A 19,883-nucleotide genomic window follows, 5' to 3' on the forward strand; every position below is an offset into this window, starting at 1 on the left:
AAGGGAGGGAAACAATATACAGTAGTTAATTCAGAATTTTTGATTCATGCTTTGTAGTAAAATTGTCTGAAAATATATATATACGTAGTGGATACTGGGGATCATTTATAATAAAATGCTAGATAGCCACCCAAGGTCACTCCATAGTGACTTTACATGGGCAATATTTTCATAAACCTTAAAGCTGAACTCCTGACAGATATTGAAGATACAAATAAATGCAGTACTCTATCCATGAATAAATTGTTACATTTATTTTGACTTGAATTTGACTTGGCATCAGCCTCTTGCAATGTTCTATATAGCAGAACTACTGTGAGAAAAATGGGGAGGACTGGGGGTAAATCAGGTATGACATGTTTATAAAAAGAAATAACAGAGTAAGTGGACCTCATCAGTCAACATGAAAAAGAGAGGAAGGTGCCTCTAAGTGCAGTATAGACAATTTATTAGTGAACGATAGATAAATTACACTTACAAGATAAATGGTTAAAAAGACTCATCGTTTGGTGTATTAAGATCCAGGTGAGACATCCAGCCGTCCAGCAGCAGCTCAGTCTATAGGATCAGATAGTATGAGCTAGGATGTATCTGTGTATCAAAATGAGGCTTGGAGAGCAGAGTCAGATGCAGGAGGTGAAGGGGGCAGTAACGCATTTTGGAGCATGCTCAATAGGCTCCTTCTTCAGCCCTGCCCCAATAGAACGCTGACAATTTTATAGTGTGGAGGGAATGGGGGAGGCAATAAGTTCTTGGTTCCTAAGGCAGTAGTGTATTTAGATTTTGTGCTGCCCTAGGCAACACAAACATTTTGCGCATCCCCTTCCCCCTCCCCAATGAGAGAGCGAGAGAGTTCAATAAGTGTGTGTATGTATATATGATTCTCTCTTTCTCCCTCTCTCTTTCTCCCTCTCTCTTTCTCCCTCTCTCTTCCCTCTCCCTCCCTCTCCCTTCTATCTCTCCCTCCCTCTCTCTGTCCCTCCCCCTCTCTCTCTATCCCCCCTCTCTCTCTTCCCTCCCCCCCTCTCTCTCTCTCTCTCTCCTCCCTCTCTCTTTCTTTCTCCCCTCCCTCTTTCCCTCCCCCCCCTCTCTCTCTTACCCCCCTCTCTCTGTTCTCTCTCTCTTCCCTCTCTATCTTCCCTCTCTTCCTCTTCCCTCTCTCTTCCCCCTCTCCCCCCCCCCTCTCCCTCTTTCTCTCTTCTCTCTCCCTCTCTCTTCCCTCTCCCTCTTCCCTCTCTCTCTTTCCTCTCTCTCTCTTCCCTCTCCTTCTTCCCTCTCTCTCTTCCTTCTCCCCCCCCCCTCTCCCTCTTCCCTCTTTCTCTCTTCCCTCTCCTTCTTCCCTCTCTCTCTTCCTTCTCCCCCCCCCCCCTCTCCCTCTTCCCTCTTTCTCTCTTCCCTCTCCCTCTTCCCTCTCTCTCTTTCCTCTCTCTCTCTTCCCTCTCCTTCTTCCCTCTCTCTCTTCCTTCTCTCTCTCTCCCTCCCTCTTTCTCCCTCTCTCTCTTCCCTTTCTTTCTTCCCCCCCTCTTCCTCTTATTGTATGGGACCACACACACCCCCCTCCAAGGGCTGCTGATCTCCAGGCAGCAGGAAGGGGGTGGGGGGAGGCGTGTGTAGTCCCATACGATCTGTCAGTGATCAGTGTCAGTGTAATGTACTAGATGGATGACATGATGGAGAGCCCACAGAACACAGCTCACCTCCTTTGGGCTCTTTTATCTCCGCCACTTCTCCTCTCCCTGCTCCAGGCTGTCCCCTGGTCCTGGCTCGTCAGCTGCTGGAGGGAGAGATACACGAGCGTCGCTCTGCAACTGCCCTCCCCCATGCCCCCCCACATCGATCTTCCTGTTGTCCACCGCTGCTCAAAAGGTCCCTGCTTCTGGGGGGCGGTGCTGCCCCCTAAAAGCTGTCGCCCTAGGCAAACACCTTGTTTACCTCGCGGTAGATTCGGACCTGTCTTAAGGACCTACATGTTTTCCTGCATTGTACAGGAATTAATACAGATATAAAAACAGATATAAAAACACACAAGAGAATAGCTCTAATGCTTTTGGGTTAAAAAGTATACGAGTGTGTATGTATACATATAATAACATACAGGTGTACCTCGGTTTATGAACGCCTCGGTTAATGTAATTTTCGGTTTACGAATGAAAATGAATTGAAAATAATGCCTCGGTTTACAAATTTTTGACAAATTTTTTTCGTAATACAAAGTGTATGTCAGTCCTGATTTTTAAATGCAATTGCCGGCTTTTTTTTTCTTCACTAGCTCACGGAATTAGCTGTCACTTTTCCCGGAGCTAAAGGATACTTTGTTTCTTTTATCTCGGGAAACAAACTAAAAAGAAACATTGTTTCTTTTAACTCGGGGAAATAAACTAAAAGGAAACTTTCTTTCTTTTAGCTGGGGGGAAAGTGACAGCTGATTTTCTGAGCTATAGTGGAGAAAAAAAAGCCGGTAATTATATTTAAAAACCGGCACTGACCTATAGTAACAGCGACTTTTTAAAACTTTTTTCTGACCTCCGGAATGGATTAATTGGTTTTCAGTGCATTCCTATGGGAAACAGCGTTTCAGTTTACAAATTTTGTGCAATACGAAACGTCCTGGAGAACACATTACATTCGTAAACTGAGTTACACCTGTATATCTAAAAAAAGGCATATTAGATAGAAGGGAAATGGAAAATGACAATAAAATTATTTATGAAAATAAAGTAGAATAGAACAGTGGAGGTGAAAATAAACATTAATAATAATGAATAAATCAATTCAAAAAGTTGACGCCTTAAGAGTTCCCTTCACTGGAACTAAGGGGCTAAGCCCAACCCCTGAAAAACAACCTCATACCATAATCCTCTCTCCACCAAACTTTACATTTGGCACAATGCAGTCAGGCAAGTACTGTTCTCCTGGCAACCGTCAAACCCAGACATGTCCATCGGATTGCCAGACACAGAAGCATGATTTGTCACTCCAGAGAACATGTCTCCAGTGCTCTAGAGTCCAGTGGCGGCATGCTTTACACCACTGCATCTGACGCTTTCAGTGCACTTGGTGATGTAAGGCTTGTATGCAGCTGCTCGGCCATGGAAACCCATTCCATGGAGCTCTCTACTCACTGTTGTTGTGCTAATCTGGAAACCTCATAAAGTTTGGAGGTCTTTAACTATTGATTTGCAGACAGTTGACAACTTCTGCTCACTGTGCGCTTCAGCAAGTGCTGACGCTGCTTCCTCCTTTTACAAGACCTACCACTTCATGGCTGAGTTGCTGTTGTTCCCAGTTGCTTCCACTTTGTTACAATACCACTAACAGTTGACCATGGAATATTTAGTAGCAAGGAAATGTCACAGTTGGACTTATTGCACAGGTGGCAACCTATCACGGTACCACGCTAGAATTCACTGGGCTTCTGAGAGTGACCCATTCTTTCACAAATGTTTGTAGAAGCAGTCTGCATGCCTAGGTGCTTGATTGTATACACCTGTGGCTATGGAGATGATTGAAACACCTGAATCCAATGATTTGGAGGGCGGGCCCAATACTTTTGGCAATATAGTGTACTTCCCATAACCATGACAGCTTACCATAGCCTGGGTATTAGCCCTATAGATGGGCAGAAATTAATAACTCAATAACAAGATTTGCACCTCATACATTTGTATAGGGTTCATTGAAAGCAAGATTAGCAAAAAAGCTTGCGAATTGATCCTGGACCTGCTTGATCACCACTAGTCATATTGATCATTTCTAAAAAGCAAATGGACAGGCAAAGAGAAACTGGAGGAGACCCCAACATAGAAACAAAGAAAAGTGAATGCAGAAAAAGACCAAGTGGTCCATTGAGTCTTGTGTTTTATTTTTTAAATGCATGTTTTGTATTTTGTTTTGCTAATTTTTTTGCCTAGTATAGATCTATGTCCCAAGCGTGTTTGAAACCACTGTTGACTCGCTCACTACCTCTTTCAGTAAAATAAAACTTTCTAAGATTAGTTTTGAATTTTTCTACACTTAGTTTGAGGTCATTTCCCCGTGTTTTTTATCTTGTTTTCATATTGCAAATACTGCCCTATTGAACCTTATTCACCCTCTTGATATATTTAAAAATTTCAATCATGGCTCCTCTTTGCCTTCTTTTCGCCAGACTTTACATATTAAGTTTCTGAAGTCACTCCTGATATGTTTTATCCTTTAGACCTTTATCCAGCAATGCCACATCATGTTCCATGTTACAGACACCTCCAGAGATATAAACCCTATTACACACCTTTGCATCATCATCAAAAAAGGCATACCTTGCCCAAAAAACCTTTAATTATATCACTTACATATAGAATAATTAAAACAGAACCTAGTACAGAGCCTAGTGGTACACCACTAGTGACTGGTCTCTGTTCCAAATTATTATTATTATACAGGATTTATAAAGCGCCAACAGTTTGCGCAGAGCCTTACAATATAAAGGTAGACAGTACAGATACAATACAATAAAAAACAAGAGGATTAAGAGGGCCCTGCTCATAAGAGCTTACAATCTAATAAAATTAATCTCATTTACAACCACACTCTGGTATCTATCCTTTAGCCAACTGCATATCCACTTTTAACATATATTTTTACATATATTTGTAAATGCATTCCAAAAATGTAGATTTGTATTTGTAAAGACATACAGTATATTTAAAATGTATTTTTTAAAATATTTTTCATATATCTTGCAATAAAAATGCATTTCAACATGCAGTATATATATATATATATTGAAATATATTTTGAAATATATTGAACATGGCCAGAATTGTAGCATTTCAAATATATACCAATATTTTTAAAATATATTTCAAATATATTTTTCTTCCATATGGGTATAGTCAAAAAATGTAATCAGATTAGTTTGACATGATCTGCTCTCAGTAAAGCCATGCTGATTTGGGTCCAGCAAGTTGTGTATTTTAAAGTGATCAATGATCCTTCTTTTCAGGAGTTATTCCATTAACTTGACTACAACCAATATTAAATTCACTGGCCTGTAATTGCCATCTTCTACCTTGCTGCCCTTCCTGTGGATAGGTACAATATTAGCTGTCTGCAAGTCCTGGGGAACTTCTCCTGTTAGAAGAAATTGATTAAAAATATCCTTTAATGGTACCTTGAAGTTCTCCTACCGTCAGAGCCCATTGTTTTATTAAGCTTTAACTAAGCTAGTTCCTCCTCTCTCCAGAAGTCCTAAAAATGAACCATCATTGCAAGAACCAATACTATTCCCCAACTTGTTATTGCTAGCAAAAACATTTTCTGAGAAGACAGAAGTAATTGTTTATATTCCAATCTTTTTATTGGAAATAACAGATGTACAAACATGAAAAAGTACAGTAAAAAAAATGGGAAGCACAAAGCTCTCAGGTTATCATTCAAGTATAACATAAATTGCATTGACAAAAATCAGGAAAAACAAGAAAATGAACATTATAGCATAGAAATATGGGAAATATAAATCCCTCTGGCATGACCATAAATAAAAGGGATAAACAGAAACCATCATCAGGGATCCAAGACATATTTCACTATTGAGAAAATATAATATTTAAGTACCTGAGAATATGAGCACAACAGCAGTCAGGTATTAAACTTGGGTACATCAGAAAATAATAATAAAGTTAAGTAATGAAAAGGAAAAAAAGGAGCAGAAAAGAAATAGAATAAGAGAGAAGTTGAAGTAAAGGAGGGTCAGCTGAGGCCCCACTAGGGGACAAATAAGTATTGAATCCACGGATCCCACATTTGATAAAATTTCGGCATGTTGCTATAAAGAATGCAAGCAATTGTTTAAATGGCTGGCTATGTCCAGGTCTCCCTCAACTTAATTATTGTGTCCTGTTTTCATTTTAGTGATCTCACTTTATTTTTTCCTTCTATTGCTGATGTACCTTAAAAAGGTTTTATCCCTTTTCTTATTAAATGTTGCAATTTCCTTCTCGTTTTGTGCTTTGGCAACACTAAAAATGTAATAAACAACAGAAGAAAAATACGAGCACTAGCTAGAACCAAAGAGCGACTAGCATGAAAGGCGAACCTCAAAAAGCCTCCGTAATAAATGTATGAATAAAAGCATGCATGCTTTTATTCAAACACTAAAAATGTGTTTGGCCTCCTTTTGTCTATTTGTATACTCTTCTCTGTCAGCTACATTTCCTGTTTCCTTAAATCTCCTATATGCTGATTTTTTTTTCTTTACTATCCTACTTATCTCTTTAGTGAACCATACTGTTTTTTCTTCTGTTTATTTTTACTAATTTGCCTGACATATAGTCTACCTGCCTCCAGGATGGTAGACTTTAACAGTGCCCACTGTTTACTTACTCTTATCATTTTACTCCAGTCTTTCAATTTAATTTTTAGAAATGTCCCCCCATTTCAGCAAACATTTTCCTTTTGAAATCTAAAACTTTTATTTTTGTATATGCTTTTTCAGTTATTGTTTTAATATCAAACCAAATACATTGGTGATCACTAGAACCCACATTTTCTCCCACCTCAACATCAGACAATTGATCCCCATCGCTCAGTACTAGGTCTAGAATATTATCACCTTGAGTTGGGCATTAAACTAACTTTTTTTAGAGAAACCCCATTCATTGCCTCAATTACATATATTATAGCAGTTTGAGAATTCCAGTTAATGTCAGGCATATTGAAGTCACCCATAATTAAAAACTCTCCCTTCATTGCCATTTGAGTTATCTCGTCAATTAGCAAGTCATCATAATCCTCAGTCTGTCTTAGGGGGCCTATATAATACATCAGTTCTAAGGGAAGATCCCTCTTTGGTTGGAAGGCAGACCCAAAGGGTTTTGAGTATCTCATTTATTTTTTTAATTAATGTTAGCGTTATGCCATTTTTGACATTTATGGCAACTCCACATCCACTCTTTCCTACATTGTCTTTCCTGTATAGTGTTTACCATAGTATAGTTATTTCCCAGTCAAAATCAACCTGTGTTTTGCACAGTCCTTTATGTAAATATGTCTGAAGATTTCAAAGCTTTGCTCATGACCTTATCTAGTGATAATAAATGAACTCCTTGTTTGGTTCAGTCTTTCCTTCCTTTCAATTAAATAGTGGCCAGCCAGTCAGACTGTTGAGCTGCAATATCACTGACACAGGATGAAATTAAGATCTAATGACTGCTACTGAGCACATTAATCAGAGAATGGATTTCCTGCTTTATTTTTTCTTATTATGGCTCATACAATATTAACACAAAATATTCAGGATTTGTCCAGAAGCTGGGCAGCAGGCACAGGACGTGCCTTGTGAAAATAGCCAGCAACTCAGCAGAGGTCCAAGGCTCTTTAGGGATATTTTTGGAAATTGGCATTGTGTCAAGGTGAAATTACGTAAAACCACACTTTGTCTGTGTACACTTGTTTATTTATGACCCTTGTATTACTGCTGAGTCCTTAAATATCATATTTTGGTACAGACCATCTATGGAAAAGATAAACAGTACTGCATTTCTACAGAACTTGGGAATCATAAAATATGCTATAGAAAAGGCGCAATTCTCCATTATACAGCACTATACTGAAAATATTAATTTTGATAGAGCATAGGAGGAAGAGAGCCTCTGTCAGTTTTTTATTGCCCTCTGTGTCTCTGTGTGTATTTGGGAGATTTTCCTTCAGCAAGAATGTTATGGTAAATCAATTCAGCAGGGAAATATATACCAATTAAATATGTTTTAGCAAGTGAGAAGGAGAAATATACTTTAGTAAGTAAGAAGGGAAAAAGAACATGTGACAAAAATTTTATTGCTGTCTGTGCCTTCCTGTCTTGATGACAATCATACTTCCATGGGTGCAAAATGAACAGGAAATGAGGGCTATTCCCCACAATGAGCTGACAGAAGTTGGAGTTTGTTGGATTGTATGAGTAAACACATTGGGGGGAAGGTACTGTATGTACCCATGTATTATTATTATTAGATAGGATGTATATAGTAGCACGAGTTCTAACAGTCCTTTACAGCATAAGGGCAGACAGTGAAGTTATAATAGAATTCAATACAGGAGGAATCAAAGGTCCCTAATGATGCAAAAGGTAATATCTGTGGGGGATGAGCTGATGAAGAGTGGGAATACAGTTGTTAGGCGGAACTGGTAAAGACTTCTCTGAAGAGAAGGGTTTTCAAGGATCGCCTAAAATAGAGTAGGAGATAGCTGGACTGATTGGGGTAGGAGTGCAAGATTATTTTTGTAAATTGTATACAGATTATAAAAACAAAAGAATACGTCATACTGGCTACTATGGAATACAATTACTTTTCTCCTTTCCTCAATTTTTTAATGAACCTCAAAGCTACGTTCGCATCAAAATGCATGTGTTATACACAGGACAGACATTAAAGGATAAGTTCACCTTTTAGACAAAAATAATAAATGTGCATTTATTATTTTTGTCTACAGGAGCCTGGAAAGTATGGCACCAGCGATCAGTAAATCGCTGATGCCATGCAGGTCTCCTGCAGACCTGTCAGAATATCTGTTTGCCGTAAGGGATGTACGAGCAAGCAGATATTCTGACAGAAAGCTTCAATGAACTGTCACGGCACTCCTCAGCTCCATGGTAGTTCATTGAAAACTACAAGCCAACAGCCGTCCGTAAATTAATGATGCGGCCGTGTGGGCCGCATCATTTAAATTTAAAAATATGAGAGATAGTAAGGGGAATCTTCTCCCTGTAGTAACTGTCAGAGGGAGGGGGTGGCGGCTGCGGCTATGGGAACATGTTACATGTTCCACCCTAAAAACGGTTGGAACATGTAACATGTTCCCAAAGGTGAACTTATCCTTTAAAGCAAACCTGTGCTCTGCCTATTCAGGGTAAAGCAACTGGTTTGCTTTATTGCCCCAACCCTTGCAGCAACTACTTACCTTTCCTTCATTCAGCTTCCATTCACCCTCCAGAAGTGAGTAATGAAAGAGATATCACTTTACTCACTCTAGTTGCAACCTACAATAGGCTGACAACTCTTCCTGCCCCCATGTGACAGTCTTGAGTATATCATCAAACATCACATATGGGGGTGGTGGATGAAGGAAATCACGTGCTTCTCCATATCCAGAAATACCAGATATTTTCTTTGTTCCCAGCAGCAGAAACCATGGCAGAGAAAGAAGGGTAAGTGCAATAAGTGCTGCTGGTGGGTGGGTGATATTAAAGTAGGTTTAAACCTTAACTGGATGACATTTAGTTTAATAAAGCACTGTGTATCATTAACTTTTACCATGTTTTTTCCTCTTTCTTCATTCTTGTTTGCATCTAAGTGCTGCTGATCTCACTCATATATTTTCAGCCATTTCATGTTCATATATACTTCCTCCAGGATTGACTGAAAAGGTGGACCATGCCTGCACAATGTACACTGCTCAAAAAAATTAAAGGAACACTTTTTAATCAGACTATAGCATCAATCTGGACTTTTAACAGTTCTTTTCTGCACCCTATGGCTCAGTATCTAGTCTGCTCAGTGTATCCACGTGAGAGCTAACAAACTCACTGACTATTTATACACAGACACTAGTTCCAATTTAAAAAGCAAAGAAGTTGGAAATTAACCTTTCATTGCCCTTTTTAACCTGTGTGTCACCTTGTGTCTGTACCAAGGCCAAACATTCCACAGTATGTAAACTTTTGATCAGGGCCATTTAGGTGATTTCTGTTATCATTGTGAGTTAAAAAGGAGCCAAACAACTACATGATAATAAAGGGCTTCATATGATCACTATCCTTAAGCAAAATACAGTTTTTGGAATGATCAGTCATATTTTCAATATTAATGCCAAAATGTAATGATTTTCTGCCAGGGTAACGTTTAGCACAACTGTAACAGGAAGTACCTTAATGAGTACATTCATGACAGGATCACCTGGAATTATTTAATTGAAAGCTGCACATTTAAAAAAAAAATTATATTAAAGGACAATAAATGAATTTTGCACTTACCCTAAATATATCTTCTACCCAGTAGCAGCTGTATAAAACAGATAACAGAATTACATATACAATTACAGTGCCTAATGTAAATACCTCCTGTAGACCAAAAAAAGTAATTGATCATTCATTAATAAAATAAGAAGTCAGTAAAAACCATATAAATTGCAAGATCATACAGTAGTGCAAATTCAATGATGTGGAAGAATTTAAATTAGAGTTCCAGCTTTAGTATCATTTTAAATAGTTTTTTTGGGCCAAACTGGCCCAAATGAACTATTTCTATTACAGAGCAATATGGCTGCTTTGTGTGCTGTAATAGATTGTAGTAGCATTTGCTATGTACAGTAAAGTAGTGTTCCATTAGCAGTACAGATGACTTCCCATCTGCTGCTAGAATTAAATTGGGGCATTTGGGAAGCACTATAATTATGTATATTTTAAAGGACAAGCTGAGTCTGCAAAAACCCACCAGCACCCATCCATAGCCCCCACAATACAGTAAGTTGTAAACCTATTTCTAGCCCACCTGAAATACTTACTCATCTCCTCTAATGGCTGTGGCTTCCTGCGGTGTCTGCACCCTATCTGGTAAAAGTCTATTCCTGGGCTGCTTGACCTTGAAATGTAACTTCCCAGACTTGAATGGAATGTTGCATCTGCAGTATGAGTATGCTCTATTCAAGTCAAGATAAATGGGATGTTAGTGATGAGGTGTGGGCAATTTTATAATTGAAACTAAAGCCATCTATACTTACCTCTGCTCCAGCAATGCAATGTCCCCTAGCTCCCTCACCAGCCCAGACATCTTCTGCCAGGTTTGGATTTTTTGGCCAGCCTAACTGACTGACCCAGTATGATGTAACTTCCTTGCAAGAGAACAGAAATTAATTTATCCCAGCATATGCTGGTATTTTACATGAAGCTTGGATTTTACACTGAGCTACACAATATTTCTTTTGCTACAAGAACCCTTCCTGCTCACAGACTCTTTCCCCAGAGCAACTAGGAGTACTGGGAACATGGAAGTAAGAGTTAGTTGTAAACAGCCACTTCTGTGCTGAGATTTCAGTCATTTCTTTGTATGGGAAAGGCATTGTAGGTAATGGTGACTTGAAAATTTGCAATCAACACTCCCAATGCAGGGACACAGGTACTGGAGATTGCACTAGGTCTCCGAAGGAGCTCTAGCTATTGTGGACTGGAGGCTGCACCAACAATGGGAGAGGATGGTCAGCCAGAGAGAGAGGGTTGTTATTCATGCATTATTGATTATGCAGCCAAACACTTTTGCTTTTAAGTATTTTATTTCACTTGACTGAAATGGAAAAAGACAGGTGAATGCATCAAGATAGAGCATGGAAGACTCTTGCCCAACTTGCTGCAACGTAAAGCATTGATGTGAACACATTCTAATAAAAAAACATTGGGGAATATTTGTAAAGAAAGTAATTATCAGTTCATGGACCAATTGCATCTTTTTTCAGCACATTTATAAAAAACACATTTGGCATACACATTCAAAAGTGCATTTACCTGACTCACTTACATTATTTAATTTTTGCTAAGTATCTGAATTGCCCATCCTTCCATTGGTAATCCCGATTTTTCAAGCACTGGTTGTGTTTCTAGTACACTCAACTTTTCTAACAAAACCAACCTTAAATGGTTATATAACATCCTGAATTTATAGAAAAAAATCTCACATAACTCACACAAATAGCATTGCTTTGGCTTTATGAGCTGAAAGATGGATGGATTTAGGTTAAACAATATACCTTGCAGTGTATTGCAGACAGCTGAATATGAAACAAGGACAAGTATTTCTTTTTAAGTGTTGTTTTGTTCCCTTTTGTCTAAAAAGGTATATCAAATTGAAGTCAGGATATTGTTAAACTGTAGATGTGTAATTCTGAACCATTATAACACTGAACACTGTAATATATTCAGCTTTAAAAATTTAACAGCAAAGTTAGAAACAAATTATTAACAGGAATCTTTTGCTGAGAAACAAAAAGTGCTGCCTTTGTTGGTTTCCTTTTTTAAAATGTCAGTTGCCTGGCTGTCTTTGATTTCAAAAAAAGGATGGAGAAAGTAAGGGTAAAGTGAAGTCAGAGCTCCAGATTTGCAAACACATTCCAGTGATGTCAAATAGCAAAATAGCACTTTTTTCAGTACAGAGCATGGGATAGTACTTCCACATACCAGAGTGGATGGGCAGTTAATGACAATGTAAGCGTCCACCATTTTGGCTGCGTTAACACTGGCAGGAACAAGACAAAATCTTTGTTTATATGAAAAAATATAGCGATAATATTGCAGATTTCATAAATGTGGTAGGCCTATTACAATATACGTCCTTAACCACCTCCCATCCGGCCATTTTATATAAACGGCCGGACAGTGGCAGTGCAGGGGCGGGAGGCCGTTTATAAACGGCCTCCCCGCCCCCTGCTTGTGTGCGCTTCCAGGGAGCGTGCAGCACTGCGATCAGGTGTCCGCTGTGTCCTCCGGACACAGTGGAACACTGATCGTCCTACAGGACCTCTGTGCGAGTTCCCGATCATGTGATCACTGATTGGCCAATCAGTGATCACATGCAGAGTAGTAAGCAAGATGTCACTTCTGACATCATTGCTTACTACGTGTGAAATCTGTGAATGATCACAGAGCTCACATGGTACAAGGCTATTCACAACAGCCTTGTACCATGTGACAAGCTGTGACCAATCACAGCTCACACAGTATTTCTCAATGGCTGCAAGAATGCAGCCAGAGAGAAGGAGAAATGATTGCTTTTATAGCCTTTATGGAGTAAAAGAAATCAGTGTATATAAAAAAAAATAAAGCTTTATCTGTCTCAAAAAAATGCTAAAAAATTCATATGGGTACAGTGTTGCATGACCGTGCAATTGTCATTCAAAGTGTGATAGAGCTGAAAGTTGAAAATTGGCCTGGACAGGAAGGGAGTAAAAGTGTCCAGACATGAAGTGGTTAAAGCAAAGGGGCTGTTGTACTTTACATACACTATATTTCCAAAAGTATTGGGATACTTGCCTTTACACGCACATAAACTTTAATTGCATCCCAGTCTTAGTCTGTAGGGTTCAATATTGAGTTGGCCCACCCTTTGCAGCTATAACAGTTTCAGCTCTTCTGGGAAGGCTGTCCACAAGGTTTAGGAGTGTGTCTATGGGAATGTTTGACCATTCTTCCAGAAGCTCATTTGTGAGGTCAGGCACTGATGTCGGAAGAGAAGGCCTGGCTTGCAGTCTCCACTCTAATTCATCCCAAAGGTGTTCTATCAGGTTGAGGTCAGGACTCTGTTCAGGCCAGTCAAGTTCCTCCACCCCAAACTCGCTCATCCATGTCTTTAAGGACCTTGCTTTGTGCACTGGTGTGCAGTCATGTTTGAACTCCACAAAGTTGGGAGCTTGAAATTGTCCAAAATATCTTGGTATGCTGACGCCTTAAGAGTTCTCTTCACTGGAACTAAGGGGCCAAGCCCAACCCCTGAAAAAAAAAACCCACACCATAATCCCCACTTCACCAAACTTTACACTTACATACATGTCTACACTGCTCTAGAGTCTAGTGGCGGTGTGCTTTATACCACTGCACCCAATGCTTTGCATTGCACTTGGTGATGTAAGGCTTGGATGCAGCTGCTCCTCCATGGAAACCCATTCCATGAAGTTGTCTACGCACTGTTATGCTAATGTAAATGCCACATGAAGTTTGGAGGTCTTTAGCTAATGGCTCTGCAGACAGTTGGCGACTTCTGTGCACTGTGCACTTCAGCATGTGTTGACCCCGCTCTGTCATTTTACGTGGCCTACCACTTCGTGGCTGAGTTGCTGCTGTTCCCAGTTGCTTCCACTTTGTTATAGTACCCCTAACTGTGGAAAATCTAGTAGCAAAGAAATTTCATGGATGGACTTATTGCACAGGTGGCAACCTATCATGGTACCACTCTTGAATTCACTGAGCTCCTGAAAGCAACCCATTCTTTCACAAATGTTTGTAGAAGCAGTGTGCATTCCTAGGTGCTTGATTTTATACACCTGTGGCCATGTGGGTGTTTGGAACACCTGAATACAATGATTTGGCAATATGGCGTATCTTTGCGTCACAAACCTGGAACAAGCATATTGTAAATGAGTGTCAGAAAAGTGTTGGAATTCCTTATCTCTTAGGAATTGTTCTTATCCCTTATCTCTATACTGTACTTGTTCTGATCAGTGAAGCCAACATTTGGCAGCCAAGGAACTAAAATTCCTAAAATAAGAGTTCAGCAATGATACCCTCTATTATTCTCTTATGACCCTTGAAAGGCATTTTGTTTTGTTTATTTGTTTTTTGGGGGGTTGGGGGTCAGGACATAAATTGCATTCTTTGTAGATCAAATCCTTTGAACAGCATTTTTCAACTGAACTTGCTAAAAAAAAAACAAAATCTGAAAAATGTTTTATTCACACATGTCAACATTTTATTTCTAACCTTTTTAAATACCATGAAGTTTATTTCCTGTGAAGTGTGAAATCAAAATTTGGTAAAATCATGATTCCTGTTAGAGATGAGCGAATCGAACTTGGCGAAGTGGAATTCGTTTCGAATATTAGGAAAAATTTGATTCGCACCGAATCCGAATTTTAGCAAACTTCGGATGCACGAATCGAATTTTCCCCGATCAGCCGGCAAAAAGTGTCACTGCAGAGAGCTCCGCTATTTCTGACAGTTCTCTGAAAGTTCCTTCACATTTACAAACATTGTATCTATTTGTTTCCATTTAGGATACAGATGTTTTTATTTGGAAATAAATAGATACAATGTTTCAACCGCTGTAAATGTGAAGGAACTGTCAGAGAACTGTCAGAAATAGCGGAGCTCTCTGCAGATACACTTTTTGCTGTACTGGAATTCTTCTTCTTTTCATTCTTCTTCTTCTTTTCATTCTTCTTCTTCTTCTTCTTTTCATTCTTCTTCTTTTCATTCTTCTTCTTTTCATTCTTCTTTTCATTCTTCTTCTTCTTCTTTTCATTCTTCTTCTTCTTCTTTTCATTCTTCTTCTTCTTTTCATTCTTCTTTTCATTCTTCTTCTTCTTCTTTTCATTCTTCTTCTTCTTCTTTTCATTCTTCTTTTCATTCTTCTCATTCTTCTTTTCATTCTTCTTCTTCTTCTTTTCATTCTTCTTCTTCTTCTTCTTTTCATTCTTCTTTTCATTCTTCTTCTTCTTCTTCTTTTCATTCTTCTTCTTCTTCTTTTCATTCTTCTTCTTCTTCTTTTCATTCTTCTTTTCATTCTTCTTCTTCTTCTTTTCATTCTTCTTTTCATTCTTCTTCTTCTTCTTCTTTTCATTCTTCTTCTTCTTCTTTTCATTCTTCTTTTCATTCTTCTTCTTCTTCTTTTCATTCTTCTTTTCATTCTTCTCATTCTTCTTTTCATTCTTCTTCTCATTCTTCTTTTCATTCTTCTTCTTCTTCTTTTCATTCCTCTTCTTCTTCTTTTCATTCTTCTTTTCATTCTTCTTTTCATTCTTCTTCTTCTTCTTTTCATTCTTCTTTTCATTCTTCTTCTTCTTCTTTTAATTCTTCTTTTCATTCTTCTCATTCTTCTTTTCATTCTTCTTCTCATTCTTCTTTTCATTCTTCTTCTTCTTCTTTTCATTGTTCTTCTTCTTCTTTTCATTCTTCTTTTCATTCTTCTTCTTCTTCTTTTCATTCTTCTTCTTCTTCTTTTCATTCTTCTTTTCATTCTTCTTCTTCTTCTTTTCATTCTTCTTCTTTTCATTCTTCTTCTTTTCATTCTTCTTCTTCTTCTTTTCATTCTTCTTCTTCTTCTTTTCATTCTTCTTCTTTTCATTCTTCTTCTTCTTCTTTTCATTATTCTTCTTCTTCTTTTCATTCTTCTTTTCATTCTTCTCATTCTTCTTTTCATTCTTCTTTTCATTCTTCTTCTTCTTCTTTTCATTCTTCTTCTTCTTCTTTTCATTCTTCTTTTCATTCTTCTTCTTTTCATTCTTCTTCTTCTTCTTTTCATTCTTCTCATTCTTCTTTTCATTCTTCTTTTCATTCTTCTTCTCATTCTTCTTTTCATTCTTCTTTTCATTCTTCTTTTCATTCTTCTTTTCATTCTTCTTCTCATTCTTCTTTTCATTCTTCTTTTCATTCTTCTTCTCATTCTTCTTTTCATTCTTCTTCTTTTCATTCTTCTTCTTCTTCTTTTCATTCTTCTCATTCTTCTTTTCATTCTTCTTCTCATTCTTCTTTTCATACTTCTTCTTCTTCTTTTCATTCTTCTTTTCATTCTTCTTCTTCTTTTCATTCTTCTTCTTCTTCTTCTTTTCATTCTTCTTTTCATTCTTCTTCTTCTTCTTCTTCTTCTTCTTCGTCGTGCCCCGTGACTGCCCAAATGAGTGAAGTGTGCGGTGATTCTAAGATCGACGGCACTCATCTGCATGTCATACTGACTGACAGTATTATTTCTCTTCCCCAGCAGACTCCAAGGGCATTTAAATTAAAGGTACAGTGTTCTGCACTAATATAAAGGCTCTCTGAAGCCTAGAAACCCTTTTAATAAGTTAAATTCGCAGTGAATAAATTCGCATCGAATCGAATTTCTCCCGCAAATTCGGCGAATCAGCCGAATCGAATTTTTGAATAATTCGCTCATCTCTAATTCCTGTTACCAGATGAAAAGGTACTTCTGTAAAATCTGGCAAGCCATCAAAGTTGTATTCTGATGGAAAATAAGAGAATTATCTTTTAATAAACAGGCTATGTGATAGCAGATCCAATATCTTTTGATTTCTCTATACAAATTCTTACTTCGAGACTGTTGTAAAATAATAAAAAGCTTACCCTATAGTTTGTGTAATTTGAGTAGATTCTTAATTCTCCTAATGACTGTACTGCAATTAGAAAAACAATACAAGGACAGAAGGTTGTCTTATACTACATATTGGTAAATTGAACAAAACTGGTTGTCCCTATATATAAATTCTTTGAAAATGTGTAACTGTTAGATTTAAATTTTTAGGCATTGAAATAATTTTACAAAATGATGGCGGCTAACCACGATAAAATGTCAGTGGTTATTGTGCTTTTAAGCTACAGCAGGTGCCACAGAAAATTTACTAATCTGTACTATAAATCACTTACATAGGTTGAACTAATACAAATAGAGCAGGTATTTCATTAGTAGACTACATCACTTGTTAGATTAGACATTATGAATAGATTTCTGTAAAATTGCACCCTTTTTGTAAATTGCATTGGAGTTAATGAGAAAACAAAATTAGGGTGTTTTTTCAGTGTGCAGGGTGGACTTTAAGTGGCCTTATGTAAGGAAACTCTTTTCAACCATCCTGGACCCTGTCTTGTGCCAAAACCAGACCCCTCAGTTTCCTTTTTCTCAGAAAGAAAAAAATAGATAGTTAAGAGGTTAAAAAACCCTACAAATCTTAAGTGGTAATACAAAAATAATGATCAAATACACACACAAAAAAAGACCATTAAATGAAATTATCTATACAATTCTATACACACATTTTAAATAAAAAGCAAAGTGCTAATACTTACAGAGATGCAATCACAGATTGTATACACAATCATAATGTACAATATGGCAAAACATATAGGAGAGAAGGAGAGTGGGTTATTTACTAAAACTGGTGCAGCTCTGCACAGAAACCAATCAGCTTCCAGGTTTTATTGTCAAAGCTTAACTGAAGCTGAAGTTAGAAGCTGATTGACTACCATTGTTCTCTCTCTCAAATCTAAGCATTGATAGTGTGATTTCTGTAACTTATAGTTGTGATGAGATAGCGATAACTTCAACCTCAGTTGGATATCATAGTCACTGACTCAATCGATAAGAGATCTTGTAGATCTTGTGAAGTTTATTCCATAAACTGAGAGAATCTTACAACAATGAACATTCAATAGGTCAAAAGATCATAATGTTTCCTGCTCCATGACATGAGTCTAGAGCTGCAATGCATTTCTGGGAAAGGGGGAGGGCTATCTATACAGTATTAACTAAACCAAAGGAAAGGGAGGAGCAGAAACAAAATATAGAAACACTTAAAGGTATATGACAGTCAATATGACAGTCATGTGAAACATGACACTCTCTGTTGAAATATATTATTTCTATTATAATAAACTTTAGTTCAAGTCTAATATAAATAATGAAGATTCTTTCCAGGAACATTTAAAAAACAAGAGGGAAGGGAAGAAAGAGGAAAGCAATGCAAACATTTAGCATAATACTTGCAGATGTTGATCTCAAAAGTCCAGGCTGAGTCATAGAAATCCATATTCAGAGTGGAAGGAAGCAACATGCACGATTCCTTCTTACCTCCCTTTAAATCAGGTTGATGACTTGTCTTCCACTTTGGGCAAAAGCAGTACTAGTGCCTTTATAGGCCTGAATTAAAGGTGTGCAGAACCTTCTTTCATGGTGGATATAGCCAAGATGAATCCCGAAATGCAGTAGTAGGTACTTCACAACTGCCGCAGTCAGCAGGGAATAGAGAACTTCCTTATGCATTCCACTCTGTTGCCGACATGCACGTAGAACTGTCTTGTGCGATTGTGTATATATCCTAGCACTATTTTGCTGTCTGTATAACAGTCAAAGGAGTCTATTTCAACATTTGTTTCAAGTTCTATAAGCTCAGCAATTTCCACAGCTAACACAGCTGCACAAAGTTCAAGCCTTGGAATAGTATGTGCAGGTTTTGGTGTAAGCTTGGTCTTGCCCATGATAAATCCTACACCCACTTTACCGCTGGGATCCGCAGCAATGGCTTCATTGGAAGCATCGGAGAAGACATGAATCTCTCTTCTGGTGGCATTCCTTAAGGATGCTTGGGTGTAAGAGTATGGTATCTGGAGTTGTTCTAATGATTTTAGAGACTGTTTCAGGATTCCCGCTTTTGTTGTTTCTCCTTGGGGAAGGGTGTATCCCAGTCTGAGCTTTCAGAAGTAAGTTGTCTCAGCAGTATCTTACCCTGAATGGTGAGAGGTGTAATGAAACGGATCATAAATACTGTTTACTGTAGACAATACTCCTCGCTTTGTGAAAGGCTTGTCACAGGCTGATGCTTGAAATGTGAATGTGTCTTGTTTAACATTCCAAAGCAATCCAAGACTGCGTTGTGTAGCAGAAAGGTCAGATCCTAGTTGGAATTTCTTCACACTGACAGCATGGTCATCAGAAGGAAAGGCTATCATGACCTTGTCGCTGTTAAAGATTGATTTTGTGAAGTCTGAGGTTTGCAGTGGCAAGCATGTTCTGGGTTCTAGTAAAAAGGTCAATAGCTTCTTCTTCATTGGGCAGAGATTTGAGTACGTCGTCTACATAGAAATTCCTTTTGACGAACTGTCTTGCATCAGATCCAAATTCTTTCTCACCTGAGCTGTTTTCCTCAGTCCATAAATTGCTACTGCAGGAGAAGGACTGTTACCAAAAACATGTACCTTCATTTGATAGTCTATGACTTCATAGTTGACATCATTATTGCGGTACCATTGGAACCTGAGGAAGTTTCTGTAATCTTCGCAGACGATGAAACAGTGGAACATCTGTGAATGTCAGCCATAACAGCAACTGGCTCTTGTCTGAAGCGAAGTAAAACTCCTATGAGATTGATGTTCAGATTAGGAACAGTGAGAAGATTGTCATTGAGGGAGACACCTTAATGACAAGCAGTTGAGTCAAAGAACACATTCATTTGATCAGGCTTGCCAGGATGGTAGACACCAAAGCATGGTAAGTACCAACATTCTTCTCCTTCCATAAGAGGAGGTGCAGGCTCAGCATGATCTCTCTCAAACACCTTCTGCATAAAGTCCACAAAGTGCTTTTTCACCTCAGGCT

General features: G+C 38.2%; 1 protein-coding gene across 5 annotated transcripts in view; it reads left to right on the top strand.

Annotated features, from left to right (window-relative positions):
- Nucleotides 1-19,883, top strand: part of GLRA2 (glycine receptor alpha 2) — a 266,331-nt gene that overhangs the window by 179,614 nt on the left and 66,834 nt on the right. The window lies entirely within an intron of this gene.

The sequence above is a fragment of the Staurois parvus genome, unplaced genomic scaffold (genome assembly GCF_062004578.1).
Source record: "Staurois parvus isolate SC_StPar_1 unplaced genomic scaffold, SC_StPar_1.0 ptg000299l, whole genome shotgun sequence".
NCBI classification, from domain to species: Eukaryota; Metazoa; Chordata; class Amphibia; order Anura; family Ranidae; genus Staurois; species Staurois parvus.